This window comes from Macaca nemestrina, chromosome 3, assembly GCF_043159975.1.
Source record: "Macaca nemestrina isolate mMacNem1 chromosome 3, mMacNem.hap1, whole genome shotgun sequence".
Lineage (NCBI taxonomy): Eukaryota > Metazoa > Chordata > Mammalia > Primates > Cercopithecidae > Macaca > Macaca nemestrina.
In genome coordinates, this window is record NC_092127.1 from 180,655,788 (window position 1) to 180,671,330 (window position 15,543).

At 40.3% G+C, this 15,543-nt stretch overlaps 1 long non-coding RNA gene across 5 annotated transcripts in view; it reads left to right on the top strand.

The window, feature by feature from the left end:
* The window catches only part of LOC105487889 (uncharacterized), a 550,215-nt gene that overhangs the window by 504,672 nt on the left and 30,000 nt on the right, over nucleotides 1-15,543 (top strand). The gene's annotated exons all lie outside the window — the stretch shown is intronic.

The window sequence follows — 15,543 nt, forward strand, 5'->3', positions numbered from 1 at the left end:
CCTATGTTCATTGCAGCACTATTCCCAATAGCAAAGACATGGAATCAACCTAAGCGTTCATCAGTGCTAAATCAGATAAAGAAAACGTGGTGCATATACACCATGGAATACTATGCAGCCATGAAAAGGAATGAGATCATGTCCTTTTCAGGGACATGGAGTTGGAAGTCATTAACACCAGCAAACTAACGCAGGAACAGAAAACCAAACACCACATGTTTTTACTTGTAAGTGGGAGCTGAATGACAAGAACACATGGACACATGGTGGGGAACAACACACACTGGGGCCTGTTGGAGGGGGTGTGGGGGAAGAGAGAGCATCAGGAAGAATAGCTAATGGATGCTGGGCTTAATACCTAGGTGATGGGGTGATCTGTGCAGCAAACCACTATGGCACACGTGTACCTGTGTAACAAACCTGCATATCCTGCACATGCACCTTGGAACTTTAAATAAAACTTTAAGAAAAAAAGATAACTGCTGTGAATACTTTGAAATACATGATTTAAATGCTTGTGTATATTTAAATAATTCTATACACAGCACTTGTAGCTGCCTTTTTCCACTCAATAATATATCATGGTTATCTTTTCATGTTAATATATAGAGATTTCATTCTTTACAATAGAGGCATTCCATGGTGCAAATGTACCTTTATTTATTTAACTTACCACCTAATCTGTTAGGTGGTACCCAAGTTTTTCCTATTAGAAACAACAGTACAATAAATTTTTATTTTTTCTTTCACAATCCCCAAGGCCATTTGCTAAGTAATTCAACTTCTCCAAGAAAGTTTTATCAACTGTAAAATGGCCGTTATCTGTCTCAAATAGTAATAAATAATAACAGAAATATCTATCTCAAAGTATTCTTTTAAGAACTAAACCAGTCAGTAAGCGTGAAATGCTTATCATAACTGGTAGATAATTCAATAAATATTAGCTATTGTTTCATTATTTTTAGTATCACTATTAAACATCTTTTCACATAATCCATATTGATTCCTTTGGATAACTTCTTAGAGGGAGAACTACTGAATCAAAGAGTATGCACATTTAACATTTTAAATATATTGCCAATTCTACCTCCAACATGTGACATTATCTTTTCATGTCCCTTCACCAAAACTGGACAGTTTTTAATCTTTGAAAATCTGATTAGATAAAAAATACGTCTCATTCTTTTCATTTCCATTTAGTTAATTAATACTAAGATGAAACTTCCTTATAGCCGTGGTCTATTTTACTTTTCCTTTTAGGATTTTTATAAATTTTTAAATAAATCTTTTCTTCTTATTGATTTGTAGAAGCTGTTTTTATATTAACATTTTCTTATATTTTGAAGCTCATCTATTTTACAAATATTTTCTCACACTTTTCATTTTATTTTATTTTAAGTTCCGGGGTACATATGAGGGCTGTACAGGTTTGTTACATAGGTAAACATGTGCCATGGTGATTTGCTGCATCTATCAACCTATCACCTAAGTATTAAATCCAGCATGCATTAGTTATTCTTCCTGATGCTGTCCCTCCCCCAACACCCCCTCCAACAGGTCCCAGTGTATGTTGTTCCCCACCATGTATTCATGTGTTCTCATCATTCCGCTCCCACTTAAAAGTGAGAACATGTGGCGTTTGGTTTTCTGTTCCTGTGTTTGCTGATGTTAATGACTTCCAGCTCCATGTCCCTGCAAAGGACATGATCTCATTTCTTTTTATGGCTGCACAGTATTCCATGGTGTATATGTACCACATTTTCTTTATCCAGTCTGTCATTGATGGGCATTTGGAATGATTTCATGTCTTTGCTATTTTTCACACACTTTTCCTTTAGTCATCAAGCATATATTACATATTTAATATCTCTAAATGTTTAACAATTTTTTGTGGCATATTTCTAGAAATTCTATAGTAATAACATTTTGAATTATATTTTTAAATGCCAAAAAGTAACTCAAGTAAATATTGAGTTATTCCACCTCCAAAAGTGAATGAATACCATCTTTTCTCATTCATAAAGGATAAGAAGTAAGTTAGTGGATAAGTTTTTCTTAACTTTTAGTTATTCTCTTTTATCTCACTAACTTATTGGCCAGAAAAACATATGAAATAGCAAAACAAATGAAAACTAGCAAATGTTAGGAGCAGGCCCCCCAAAATCTGGCCATAAACTGCCCCAAAACTGGCCATAAACAAAATCTCTGCAGCACTGTGACATACTCATGATGGCCCTAACACCCACGCTGGAAGGTTGTAGGTTTAGGGGAATGAGGGCAAGGAACACCTGGCCCCCTCAGGGCTGAAAACCGCTTAAAGGCATTCTTAAGCCACAAACAATAGCATGAGTGATCTGTGCCTTAAGGACATGCTCCTGCTGCAGTTAACTAGACCAACCTATCCTTTACTTCGGCCCATCCCTTTGTTTCCCATAAGGGATACTTTTAGTTAATTTAATATCTAGAGAAAAAATGCGAATGACTGGTTTGCTGTTAATAAATACATGGGTAAATCTCTGTTCAGGGCTCTCAGCTCTGAAGGCTGTGAGACCCCTGATTTACCACTTCACATCTCTACATTTCTGTGTGTGTGTCTTTAATTTCTCTAGCGCCACTGGGTTAGGGTCTCCCCGACTAAGCTGATCTTGGCAAGCAAACACGTATTATCTTGGGTATTTTTCCTTATGGTAAGGAGGATTATTCCAATTACTCAATGGAAGTAAATATATTGTATTTTATGGTGTCCTACAAAGCACCATGACATTTAAGACCTCTACCTAAACAAGTTTGAGTGCCACTGCAGCTTCCATGAGTAAGTAGCCAATATGTTAAGAGGATGAATACACACACTTCTCAGCCTGGTTCTTCTCAAGTTCGTCACATTCCAACCACTCTATTATTATTATTATTATTATTATTTTGAGGCTGAGTCTCGCTCTGTCACCCAGGCTGGAGTGCAGTGGCATGATCTTGGCTCACTGCAACCTCCGCCTCCTGGGTTCAAGTGATTCTTGTGCCTCAGCCTCCCAAGTAGCTGGGATTACAGGCATGTGCCATCACACCCAGGTAATTTTTGTATTTTTAGTAGATACAGGGTTTTGACATGTTGGCCAGGCTGGTCTTGAACTCCTGGCCTCAGGTGATCTGCTTGCCTCACTCTCCCAAAGTGCTGGGATTACAGGCATGAGCCACAGTGCCCAGCCTACTCTGTTCCTTTAACTCTTATTTTCACCATATGTGGTGGCTCAAACCTGTAATCCCAGCACTTTGGAAGGCCAAGGCAGGCAGATCACAAAGTCGGGAGATCGATACCATCCTGGCTAACATGGTGAAACCCTGTCTCTATTAAAAATACAAAAAATTAGCCCGGCGTGGTGGCAGGCACCTGTAGTCCCAGCTGCTCGGGAGGCTGAGGCATGAACCCAGGAGGCGGAGCTTGCAGTGAGCCAAGATCGAGCCACTGCACTCCAGCCTGGGCAACAGAGCGAGACTCTGTCTCAAAAAAAAAAAAAAAAAAAAAAAGTCTTATTTTCAATTATCCAACCATGCCAAATATCACATGCTGAACTGTGCTCCCCAAAATACGTATGCTGAATTCCTAAGCCCCAGTACCTCAGAATGTGATCTTATTTGGAAATAGGGTCATTGCAGACATAATTAAGATGAGGTCATACTAGAGGAGTGAACCTCTAATCCAGTATTACTGGTGTCCTTATAGAAAAGGGAAATTTGGAGTCACACATGCAGACAGTGAGAATGCCATGTGAAGATGAAGGCCGAAATTACGTGATGCATCTACAAGCCAACGAATGCCCAAAATTGCCAGCAAACCACAAGAAACTAGGGGAGAGGCATCAAAGAGATTCTTCTTCACAGCTCTCAGAAAGAAGCAATCTTGCCCACACCTTAATCTTGAACTTCTAGCCTCCACAACTGTAAGACAATTTCTAAGCCACCCACTTTGTGGTACTTTGCTATGGCGGTCCTATCAAACTAATAAACCAGGTTACTCACAAACTCCTCATTACATCTCAAACCTTTCCTTTTTCTAGTTTTTATTTCTGCTTTCCTCAGAACACCTTCCCTTCTTTCAGTTCTCTGTCTATTCCTCAGAACACCTTCCCTTCTTTCAGTTCTCCATCTAAGGAAATGCTATCCATCCCCCAATGGTCTACCTGCCTTAACATTCCACAGCCAGTCTTACATTTTCAAAGTAAATGCAATAGCAGCGATGCCTGGTAGTCTTGCTTTTAATGACAATGTGGTCATTGATTGGAAGGATATGTGATTAGTGGTTTGGTAGCTGCAGAAGTCGTCTGAGGCCAACACCAAAGCACACTTGTGGCCCTTTCAGGAATAAGCCCATCATGCCGGTACCTGTCCCAGGCTCACACTGTCCACTGGCCCTGGAAAAGCTTGTAGGAGTCTGCCAGGTTGGACATGACAGAAGGGGATTCCAGTTGTCATAGGTGACTTCCAAATCAATTCTTTCCACAGCTGACTTGAGTGGCCCTTTGGGGCATAGCTGCTCGGCTTAAGCAAGTCGGCCCTCAACCCCAGCAGACCCGCTGTGCCGCTGGAAAAGGGGGTGCACATTTGCTTCTGCCCTGCATGGATAACTTTAAAGGAAACATAATAGGTTCACTGAATCATAAGGACATTTTACATAAACAGTTTCTAGAAACTGAATCTGAATTACACCCTCTCGTCTATTCTTCGAGGCAGCCACAAAAGGTTTTTTGCTGGTCTTAAGTCAAACACCACAATCCAGAGGACCCACCATTCCCTAGGTATGAGCGGTCTCTGAGTGGTCTTCCTACTGCTGACCTCTGTTGGCCTGCTTGTGCTTCTTTGTGCCCAAGTCTTGGAGCCCCCTCTACATCCGTGCAGGGCGATGTGAAAGGATGTGCGTTATTTCCTCATCCACCCCCAGACTGTATAGTATAATGCGCCTAATGGTTTATGGGGTCAGACAGCTTGTGTTTGCCTCAGTTTCTTTCTGGGCTGCTCTGCCTAGGAGCTGGGTGACTCTGGGTCCACTAATCAGTCCCTTTCTGCCTCCATTCTCTCATTTGTAAAAGACAATAGGACCTAATTCATGAGACTGTTCTGAGAATTAAGTCAGATAATATGTGCAAACCTCTCACATGATTACCTAGCCCATGAAATAAAATGTTAGCTGTTACTGTTTTTTATTTTCTATTACCCATAAACTACCTCATAAGATTGGAAGAAATCAAGTAAGATCATATATGTAAAGCAGTGCAGGGTCTGATACACATTATGGTAACTATCAGCATTATGTAAAATGATTTGAAGACTGTATATATCTTTTTAAATTTATTTTTATATATAAATTACATATAAATGTATGTATACTCATATAAATTATTAAAATCTCAATATAATTTGAAATGGTTTGATTGTATATGTGATTTATATATAAATTATTTGAAGACATATATATATTTTTTGATATTTATCTACTAATTTATTCAGTCAGCCTTTATTGAGCACCTATTATGTGCTAGGTTTACATTTGTAGTATACAGTTTATCCCAGTGTAGTAGATTGACCACTGGGTTTCTCAATCTTTCCAATCATGATTAGTCCTTTTTTCTCTGATCTCTCCTTGTACCTCAATTTCTTGTGTTATATGTGATTTTGTGATCTTCCTTTATGCACCAGAGTAACTCTGAGTAGATCGTAAACTTCTTGAAGGCAGGTGAATACATTCTCCTATCCTATCCCAAGCAGCTTCACAAAGCCTAGGTCAGTGATCTACTCATGGTAGGGGCTCAGTAAAAGTGTTTTGGGTGGAACTGAAGATTTGGTATCAGAGTCTGTCATCAGCCATGTGATTTTTTGAAAACCACTTAACTGTCACGTGTCTCCGTTTCCTCATCTCTGAAACAGATGGTTCAGATAGAGGAGAGACGGGCAAAGGTGTCATTTGTTTTGCCAAAGCTGATGAATACGTAGCAGTTTCTTGGAGTAGAGGATGCAACTGAGCTATGGACTGGGATAGAAAAAGGCCATTACCTCCCATCAGTAGCTGCCATGGTGAAAGCAGAGGGAAGGGCCAGGGGCAACTCCAAGGTGCTTTCTAGAGAGACAATTCTACATTTTTATGTGCTATGCTTATTCATCACTGTATCCTTTCCCTTTTATTTGACACATACTGAGCATACAGCATTATTCAAATTTTGAAGGAGCCTTTTTTCTTTCATCCTTAGTATTCTAAAACTCAAAGGGATTTATAGCCTGTAGAAACTTGTCCATTTAAAACCAGTGACACCAGATGGTCCCCAACAAAATATATAATTACTTCTGACTTGAGTTAACAATCCAAGCAATGAACTCCTGAAGAGGTAATTGGGAGACATTTGTGTTTTTGACAATTTTGAAAATGACTTTTATTTTTTAGCAAATAAATAACTGTGGTATTTTCAGGAATATACTTTTGTTGTAGATTCTTTTAAAATGCTCATGATCTAAAAGAATATTAAAAAACACCCATCATTCTACTGCCCCAAGGTATTTGTTATTAAAAGTTCACGCTGCCATTTCAGACTTTTTTCCTATTGTTACATGTTGCATATATATAAATATACATTTTAGACTAAAGGAGAATTATACCATTCTTTCTGTTTTATTATCTTTATTCTATCAATTTATAATGAACATCATTTTATCTTTCTATGTCAATAAACATACATATATTAAATTGTTTTAAACTTAAATTGTTTCATGGTATTGTGTTGGCACTTTGGGAGGACCCTCCAAATAGCAACCATCTTTCTTACCTGAGTTCTGAATTATTTGAGAAATGAATATCACCTTCATTCCTGATGATGATGATGCAGCAGCTATTAGCTGAAGACTGGTAGACTGATTGATACAGAACCCCAGAATTAGACAGAATTCCCTCCCCAGCCCCAGGCAGCACTAAACAGGCAGGTGTGGTTCCCATAGAGAACAAGAACCTCTGCAAGCATCTCATTCCCAAGACATGGGAGGGAGGGACTGGCTAAGCACGTCCAGTTGATTGTTTCCAAACTCATCAATGAGAAAAGTCACCCCTGATTTTCTTTGGAAGAGTAAGAAAGGGGATAGAGAGGAATAGAGGTTACTTTAGTGGAGCTCCCTCCATATCAAAGGAAACATCAGAAATAGAGAAGCTGCCCCCAAGGTATGCATATGCCATAATTTATACAACCAGCCGTTATGAGACATTTGGCTTGTTTCCAATCATTCCATTATATCACAAATTATTTTATCTGGACATGATTATTGTCCCCCGTAGGTACAAAAGGGATGCTCACTGTTGTCTGGAATCATGTGGTTAGTGTTGGACATGCACTTTGAATTCAAGTTCTCCTGACTCCAAAGCTCGATATCCCATCCCTCCAAGGTGAATGAGAGGTTACCTCGATCAGGGCTTTAGGCAGCTATGGGAAAAGGCTTGATGGCTAAGGTGGGATTTACTGCGTCTTAACTATAGATATAGAACAACTGGGAAACTGCCCAAGGATCTAAAACAAATGTGTAACGATCTGGTGCAGACCAGGTGTAAATGGGGCAAGTGAATGATCTCAGCAGGATGGAGTGAGGTAGGGCAAGATTCCAGGAAGAGGAGACTTTTCTGTGCTGCCAGCCAGCCTGTAAGCACCCAAGACTGTCCTTGAACTATATCTGTGAAGGACTGACCTGCTTCAGTTCAACTGACAGTGGCCACGCCTTATCTCCACTTTCTGTAAGATGTCAAGAGAAATTACAGACACGTGTCTGCAGAGCCCAAGTCCCTGAGGCTTTTTTATTGGAAACTTTGTCATAGAGAAAACAGCACCCAAGTGTCAGTGATGAGACTCGACTCAGATGGCAGGGCTTGGCAGCCTTCCTCATACACTGCCAGTTTGATCTGAAGATGGATGTTTCATTGACAGCAGGCACTTCTGGTGTGTCAAATCCCACACTAACAGATCGCTCTCGTTTTCTAGTTTCTGGCCTAATAGTCTGCAGTGTGTAAGTAATTTTTCCCGCCCTTCTTCGTGTCTCAAAGCCCTGCTGTTTGCTCTAAGGTGAGATATAGTCACAATCTTGCTTTTATGTCAAATGTATGATGTGCTTTATTTAGCTGGGATCTGCTAAGATGCTGTAGGTAATTCTTTCCCTGAGCATCCCTTGGCTGGATTGTTTTGTAACAAGTCTTGATTGAATACTGGTGGTTTGATTCAGGGAGAAAAGCGAAACTACCCAATAGATAAAGGAAGCAGATGGGTATGCAAAGGCAGTGGGCAGCTCTGGTTCAGAACTGAGCTTAAGGAGAACACAAGGAGAAATGGACCAGAACCTCAGGAGTGCAAATGACAGGAGACCCATTCATTCCTCTGTTGATTTCTTCTAGCCTGCCAGTAGTAGGTGCTTAGTGTATGTGAGGCTCTGTGTTAAGAACTGCTTTATCGCTTTGGGAGGCCGAGGCGGGCGGATCACAAGGTCAGGAGATCGAGACCACGGTGAAACCCCGTCTCTACTAAAAATACAAAAAATTAGCCGGGCGCGGTTGTGGGCGCCTGTAGTCCCAGCTACTCGGGAGGCTGAGGCAGGAGAATGGCGTGAACCCGGGAGGCGGAGCTTGCAGTGAGCCGAGATCGCGCCACTGCACTCCAGCCTGGGCGACAGAGCGAGACTCCGTCTCAAAAAAAAAAAAAAAAAAAAAAAAAAAAAAAAAAAGAACTGCTTTATGTAATGTTCCTGAATGATACAAAAAAGACTAAAACAAATTCCCTGTTCTCAGAGGCTTATGTATAAGATGTATGTACAGCTATAAAATGAAACAGTATGATGCAGGTGTATTGGAACAGCTTGTTGGGATGTTTTTTGTTTTGTTTTATTTTGTTTTTGTTTTTGTTTTTTTTTTGAGACAGGGTCTCACTGTCTCCCAGGCTGGAGTACAGTGGCGAGATCACTGCTCTCCGCAGTCTTGACCTTCTGGGCTCAAGTGATTCTCCCACCTAAGCCTCCCAAGTAGCTGGGACTACAGGCACGCACCACCAGGCTTGGCTAATTTTTCAGTATTTTTGGTAGAGATGGGGGTTTTGCCATGCTCTCCAGGCTGGTCTTGAACTCCTGGACTCAAGTGGTCGCCTGCCTTGGCCTCCCAAAATGCTGGGATTACAGATGAACGTGCCTGACTGAGATGTTCATTTGAGTCTTGTCTCCACTCTTTTTACCACCTGTCTCAGAGAGTTGCTTGAACCTCCTATTCTCTCTTGCCCTGGGGGAGGGTTCTATTGAAGAGAGCAAGGTAGTGAAGCAGCATGCAGGGTATGTAATGGTCAACCCTGCCTTAGGCTATGAGTGTCATAGAGAATGAGATTAAGCCTAATGAATTTGTTAAATGAACTTACAGATATATATTTTTAGTTTTAATAATATTTATTGAGCATAACCTTCAAGTTGGGCATTTCATTTCTATAATTTTATTGTAGTTGTAGTAGTAGTTGTTACTGTTGCCCCTCTTAAAGAGATGGGTAAACTGAGGCCTGGAGAGTTTTAAAAACTTTTTCCTATTCTCACTGTTGGTTAATAACAGAGAATTTGAGTCCATGCTTGTCTCCATTGCAGTCACTTTTCGTGGATACAAGTTTTGGATGTTAGAACTGCAAGCAGTTCCTTGCATTTCATCAAGAATCAGTCACACTGTTGTTCTAAGTATGCAGAAGCTATAATCTATGGACTTGAGAACTGAGCAAAAGGAAGACAGACTGGTTGGTATAGCCAAAAGAAGGTGATTGATTGCTTTTAAAAAATTATTTAGTTGGCCGGGCACAATGACTCATGCCTGTAATCCCAGCACTTTGGGAGGCCGAGGCAGGAGGATCACTTGAGGCCAGGAGTTCAAGACCAGCCTAGCCAACATGGTGAAAACCGATCTCTACTAATAATTGAAAAATTAGCCAGACCTGGTGGTACACACCTGTAATCCCCGCTACTTGGGAGGCTGAGGCACAAAAATCCCTTGAACCCAGGAGACAGAAGTTGCAGTGAGCCGAGATCATGCTACTGTATCCCCAGCCAGGGCAACAGAGCAAGACTCTGTCTCAAAAAACAAAACAAAACAAAACAAAAAACATTGAGGTAGTTAGTTATTTTGATATGGTGGTCTCGTTATATTGCCCAGGCTGGTCTTGAACTCCTGACCTCAAGTGGTCCTCCCTCCTCAGCCTCCCTAGTAACTAAGATTACAGACATGAGCTTCTGCTTGCACTGATTCACTGATCTGGAGTTTGATCTCACCTCCATCTTTAACTCTTCTGTAATTTTGAACCAGTTATTTCTCCCTTTGTGTTTCACTCTTCTCATTTACAAAATGAGAACTTTGATCTGACAGACCCTCTGATCTCTGCCCATGGAAAGTGCATTAAAAAGGGGGTTCAGATCAATTATGTAAGAAGCAAGAATTGCAATTCTTGAGTGTAGACTTCAGAAGAATGACGGAGCCAAAGACTTCACTTTTAGAAAAGACATATTACTTTGAGAATATATTTGCTGTCTTATCTATCTTCAGAGGCTGGTACCTAGAGCAGCCCAACACATAGTAAGCTCTCAATAAATACTTACTGGCTGCATACGATTTACGTTGCAGGAGCTAAAATTTGAGTCACATATTAAAGGAGAATGTGGTTGATATTAAAGTTAGTGTGATTAAAGTTAGTGATATTAAAAATGTGGTTGAGGCCGGGCGCGGTGGCTCAAGCCTGTAATCCCAGCACTTTGGGAGGCCGAGATGGGCGGATCACGAGGTCAGGAGATCGAGACCATCCTGGCCTACACGGTGAACCCCGTCTCTACTAAAAAATACAAAAAACTAGCCGGGCGAGGTGGCGGGCGCCTGTAGTCCCAGCTACTCAGGAGGCTGAGGCAGGAGAATGGCGTAAACCCGGGAGGCGGAGCTTGCAGTGAGCTGCGATCTGGTCACTGCACTGCAGCCTGGGCGACAGAGCGAGACTCCGTCTCAAAAAAAAAAAAAAAAAAAATGTGGTTGATATTAAATATAGAAATAAGTCATGGAAAGAAACTCAGAAATCTCTGATTCTAAATTTTAAAATTAGGTAAATATTTATCCTTTTGATTACTTAAATGATTGTTTCCTAAAGTATATTTTATGATGTGCTACTCTTCATGCTTTTATGTGATAAAAGGGTTTTATGATCAAATAAGTTTAGCAAATATCCATTCATGCCATCCCTCTCCTTAGAGATTCAGTAAACATGTTAGCATATCAAAGGCTCTGAGAAGTCCTGCAATAAGTAAATCGATTTAACTTATTCTAAGGTTTCCCACCATCACCCATTCTTTTAAAACAAATAATATTTATTAACATCTACGGAGTAAACTTCAAGCAGCACTGAATTAGATACAACTATTCTCGAGAAAGGAAAATGTATTAAGTAACTCCCAAAGGTCCTGTTTATTGTTATAATAATATTTAGATATTATAGTATAAATGTGAGATTGCCCTTGCCCTCTTAAATACTAGTAGAAAAATCTGTGATTCTAATTTATTTTATTTTGATCAGAATTTTTAAAAGCAATATTTGGAAATTTTATTTTTAGGTTCAAACATTTGTTTAGTTTTTTTTTGTTTTTTTTTGTTTTGTTTTGTTTTGTTTTGTTTTTGCAGTCATTTTCTCCTTTTCATCTGGCTCTTTATAATCTAGGGGACCTCTAGTTGCTTTCAAAGATATATCGTTCTTTTTCTCTGGAAAAATAATATTACACCACGTTGAAGAGGATTTAAATCCATATATTTTAGGAAGCGTCTACTTTTTAAGGAGGGTGGTCTTTTGAGCTGAGGAAAATGGATTCCTCCACACTGATATGTATGAGAAATCTAAATTAAAGGCATTGTGTGACAGTGGCTGTTGCCAAGAAAGCAAACATAGTAATAAGGAGTTCCAATCAAGGAACCTCTTAGAGGCAGTGAGGTGCTGTGAAATGAGCAGCAGCCTTGGAACCAGAGACCTGGGCTTGCCTGCTATGTTTGCCCTTTGTTCACTATGGACCTAGGACAAGTTACTTCATCTCATCTTAGGGTTATTGTAAGGACCAAATCATTTAATGTATGTAGTAATACTCTAGAAACTAAAATATTACCTAAATATTAAAATGAGCCATCGTTACATTCATCTAGAACAGGGGGGTCCAATCTTTTGGCTTACCTGGGCCACATTGGAAGAAGAATTGTTTTGGGCCACACATAAAATACACTAACACTAATGATAGCTGATGAGTTAAAAAAAATTGCAAAAAAACCTCATAATGTTTTAAGAAAGTCCATAAATTTGTGTTGGACCACATTGAAAGCTGTCCTGGGCCTCATGGCTGCAAGTTGGACAAGTTTGATCTAGAGAGACATACAGAAGATGAGGTTCTTTCATACGTAATTTTTTTTCTTTTTCTTTTCTTTTTTGAGACAGAGTCTCACTCTGTCACCAGGCTGGGGTGTAGTGGCATGATCTCAGCTCACGGCAACTTCCGCCTCCTAGGTTCAAGCAATTCTCCTGCCTCAGCCTCCGGAGTAGCTGGGATTACAGGGCCACAACTACTCTTGGCTAATTTTTGGTATTTTTAGTAGAGACAGGGTTTCACCATGTTGGCCAGAATGGTCTTGATCTCTTGACCTTGTGATCCACCTGCCTTGGTCTCCCAAAGTGCTGGGATTACAGTCATGAGCCACCGCGCCCGGCCTCATGTGTAATTTCTAAACATTCAGAACGTAAGGCTTATGATTCCAAATTTCATGCTTTTTCAAACCTACTGAAACATTCATCTCCACCTCATCTCAAGTTTTGCTCCTTAGTGTTTACTGTGGAAGCTCTACCATCTATAAATCCAATCCCCAGTTCTCAAATTCTACCCTGACAGCTGTTCCTCAAGAGTTTCGAAGCTTCAAAAGATGGTTTCTCCAGCAGCAGGTTTAAAACTCCATGTCAGCTGTTCCATGAAATCTGGACTTCTCCTACGTTACTTTTTAAGTGAATTGAACCATTATTCACCTACTATTCATATTTCACCTACTATTTTCTCATGTCTGCTTTTTGGACAATATCTTTGATTCTTCCATATCCTTCACCATCCCCAATGAATCAATAAATTAGTAATATCTCTCGAGTTTAGTTATTTAATGCCAGCCTTTTGTAGGTTGAATTTTGCCCCACTAAAAAGATAGGCTTGGGTCCTAAACCCCAGTACCTGAATGTGACCTTATTTGGAAAAAGGTCTTTACAGACGCAATCAAGTTAAAATCAGACTGGAGTATGGTTGACCCTAATTCAATGACTGGTATTCTTATTAAAAAAAAAAAGAAGAAATTTGGACACAGAGACAAAGATATATAGGAAGAAGGTGCAGATTGTAGCAATCATGAAAAGCTAGCAAGAGGTGAGGAAGGATCCTTCCCTAAAGCATTCAGAGAAAGCTCAACCCTCCCAAAACCTTGACTTGGGATCCTAGACTCCTAAGTTATAAGAGAATCTATTTCTGTTGTTTGAAGCCACCAACTTTGAATACCTAGTTAAGGCAGCCCCAGGAATCTAACACACATGCTCACTGTCATTTTCCTGGTTCAGGCTCCTATTAGCTCTTGCAGGGATCACTGGCTGTAAATGCTGCCTGTGAGATCATTCGGCTCCCGCCTTCCCCATTAAATTCCATTTTGCACGTGGCAGACTGAGTGATCTCAACTAAAATTCACTCAAATCGAGTTACTTTCCTGATTAAAATTCATTGCTCTTAAGATAAAGTCTCCATTTTTCTTAACGTAGCTTCTCATCTTCTCTAACTATCCCTTTCTTCTATTTATTTATTTATTTATTTACTTATTTACTTACTTACTTACTCACTCACTCTTTGAGACGGAGTCTCACTCTGTCGCCCAGGCTGGAGTGCAGTGGTGCTATCTTGGCTCACTGCAAGCTCCGCTTTCCGGTTCACGCCATCCTCGTGCCTCAGCCGCCCGAGTAGCTGGGACCATAGGAGCCTGCCACTATGCCCGGCTAATTTTTTGTATTTTTAGTAGACATGGGGTTTCGCCGTATTAGCCAGGATGATCTGGATCTCCTGACCTCGTGATCCACCCGCCTCGGCCTCCCAAAGTGCTGGGATTACAGGTGTAAGCCAGCGCGCCCGGCCCCCTTTCTTCTAATTTAGCTTACCCTCAGTTCTCAGCTTTCATGCTATTTCTACTTCCCTGTATTCCTTCATCAGACAAGAAACTCCATGAGGAAAAGTCCGGTGTTTATCTTCATCACTGTGATTTCCTTAGACATGGTACTATGCTGAGCATGTCAGATACATGAACATTGGTTGCAGTAATTCATAAATTATCCCTTGAGTATAGATACAGAGACTGAGGCTCAGTGTTTACATGAAATCCAGATTAAAGGCTGTGGACTTGCTGGCATTATCGCTATCCATAGCTTGTATTTATTGCCAAAACTGAACCATCTTTGCAACAACTCTTTGATGTGGGAGCTTTTATTATCCTCCTTTCCAGAAGAAGCAACTTAGGCACAAAAGGGGAGAGATTTGCCTAAGGTCATACTTCTAGTTACTGGTAGAGCTGGAGATTGAGCCCACGCAGCCTGACTTCAGATGTCACAGTTTCAGCATAGCTCCATTTTCCCTGGATAGTTTGCATAAAATATTCAGACCTGGTTTGGGGCCAGGTATCAAAAGTCATGCATCTTTATTTTTGTTTCTGAGCATAAAGACCCTACGCACTGTAAAGAAATTGGCATTGCTCACATACCTTCTGCACAATGCTTTACTGGAGCCTAGATGACAAAGTTCAAATTTGACTTCATCTTCATTCAATATCATTTAGTGAGCACCTATTATGCATCAGGTTCTATGGTAGACAGGAGGCATGCAGAGATGATCAAACCAGGTATTGGACTTAGGAGCTCACATTCTGATAAGGGAAAGAGTCAAGCAAAAGACAATATTATAGTTCAATGTGATTGACACACTCATGGATTTATTTTCAAGGTAAAGAGCTGGTCCTGGGAGGGGCTGGACTCATTTGCTTTGGGAAAAGGGAGCCACAAGAAAAACTTCTGGCTGTTGAGCAGGAAAAGATGATGAAATAACCCAGTGTTTTTCTTTTTTCTTTTATTATTTAATTCTAAGCAGTTTAGTAATGTCAAACAAAACAAAGAGGGCAGAGCACAAGCCAAAAAAAAGGGCTGGAGCCAGAAGATAATGGGATATCTATATCATGCTAGAGAGCCTGGATTTTGCCAAGGGGATGATATAATTACTGAAGGATTTAGTAAAGGAAGAGATGCAAAGACTTTTGCTTTAGAAAGGCCACGTGGCTGGCCTCCTTATAGTATAAAAAGTATGTTATGTTTCTATTACATGCACATATGTGCATTTTGCGTGTGCATGCATTTTTGAGTGTTTATATTGATGTACACATCAATATACTGTGAGTCAGTTGAACTGTATGATACTGCCATTTCTATTGGTTAAAAA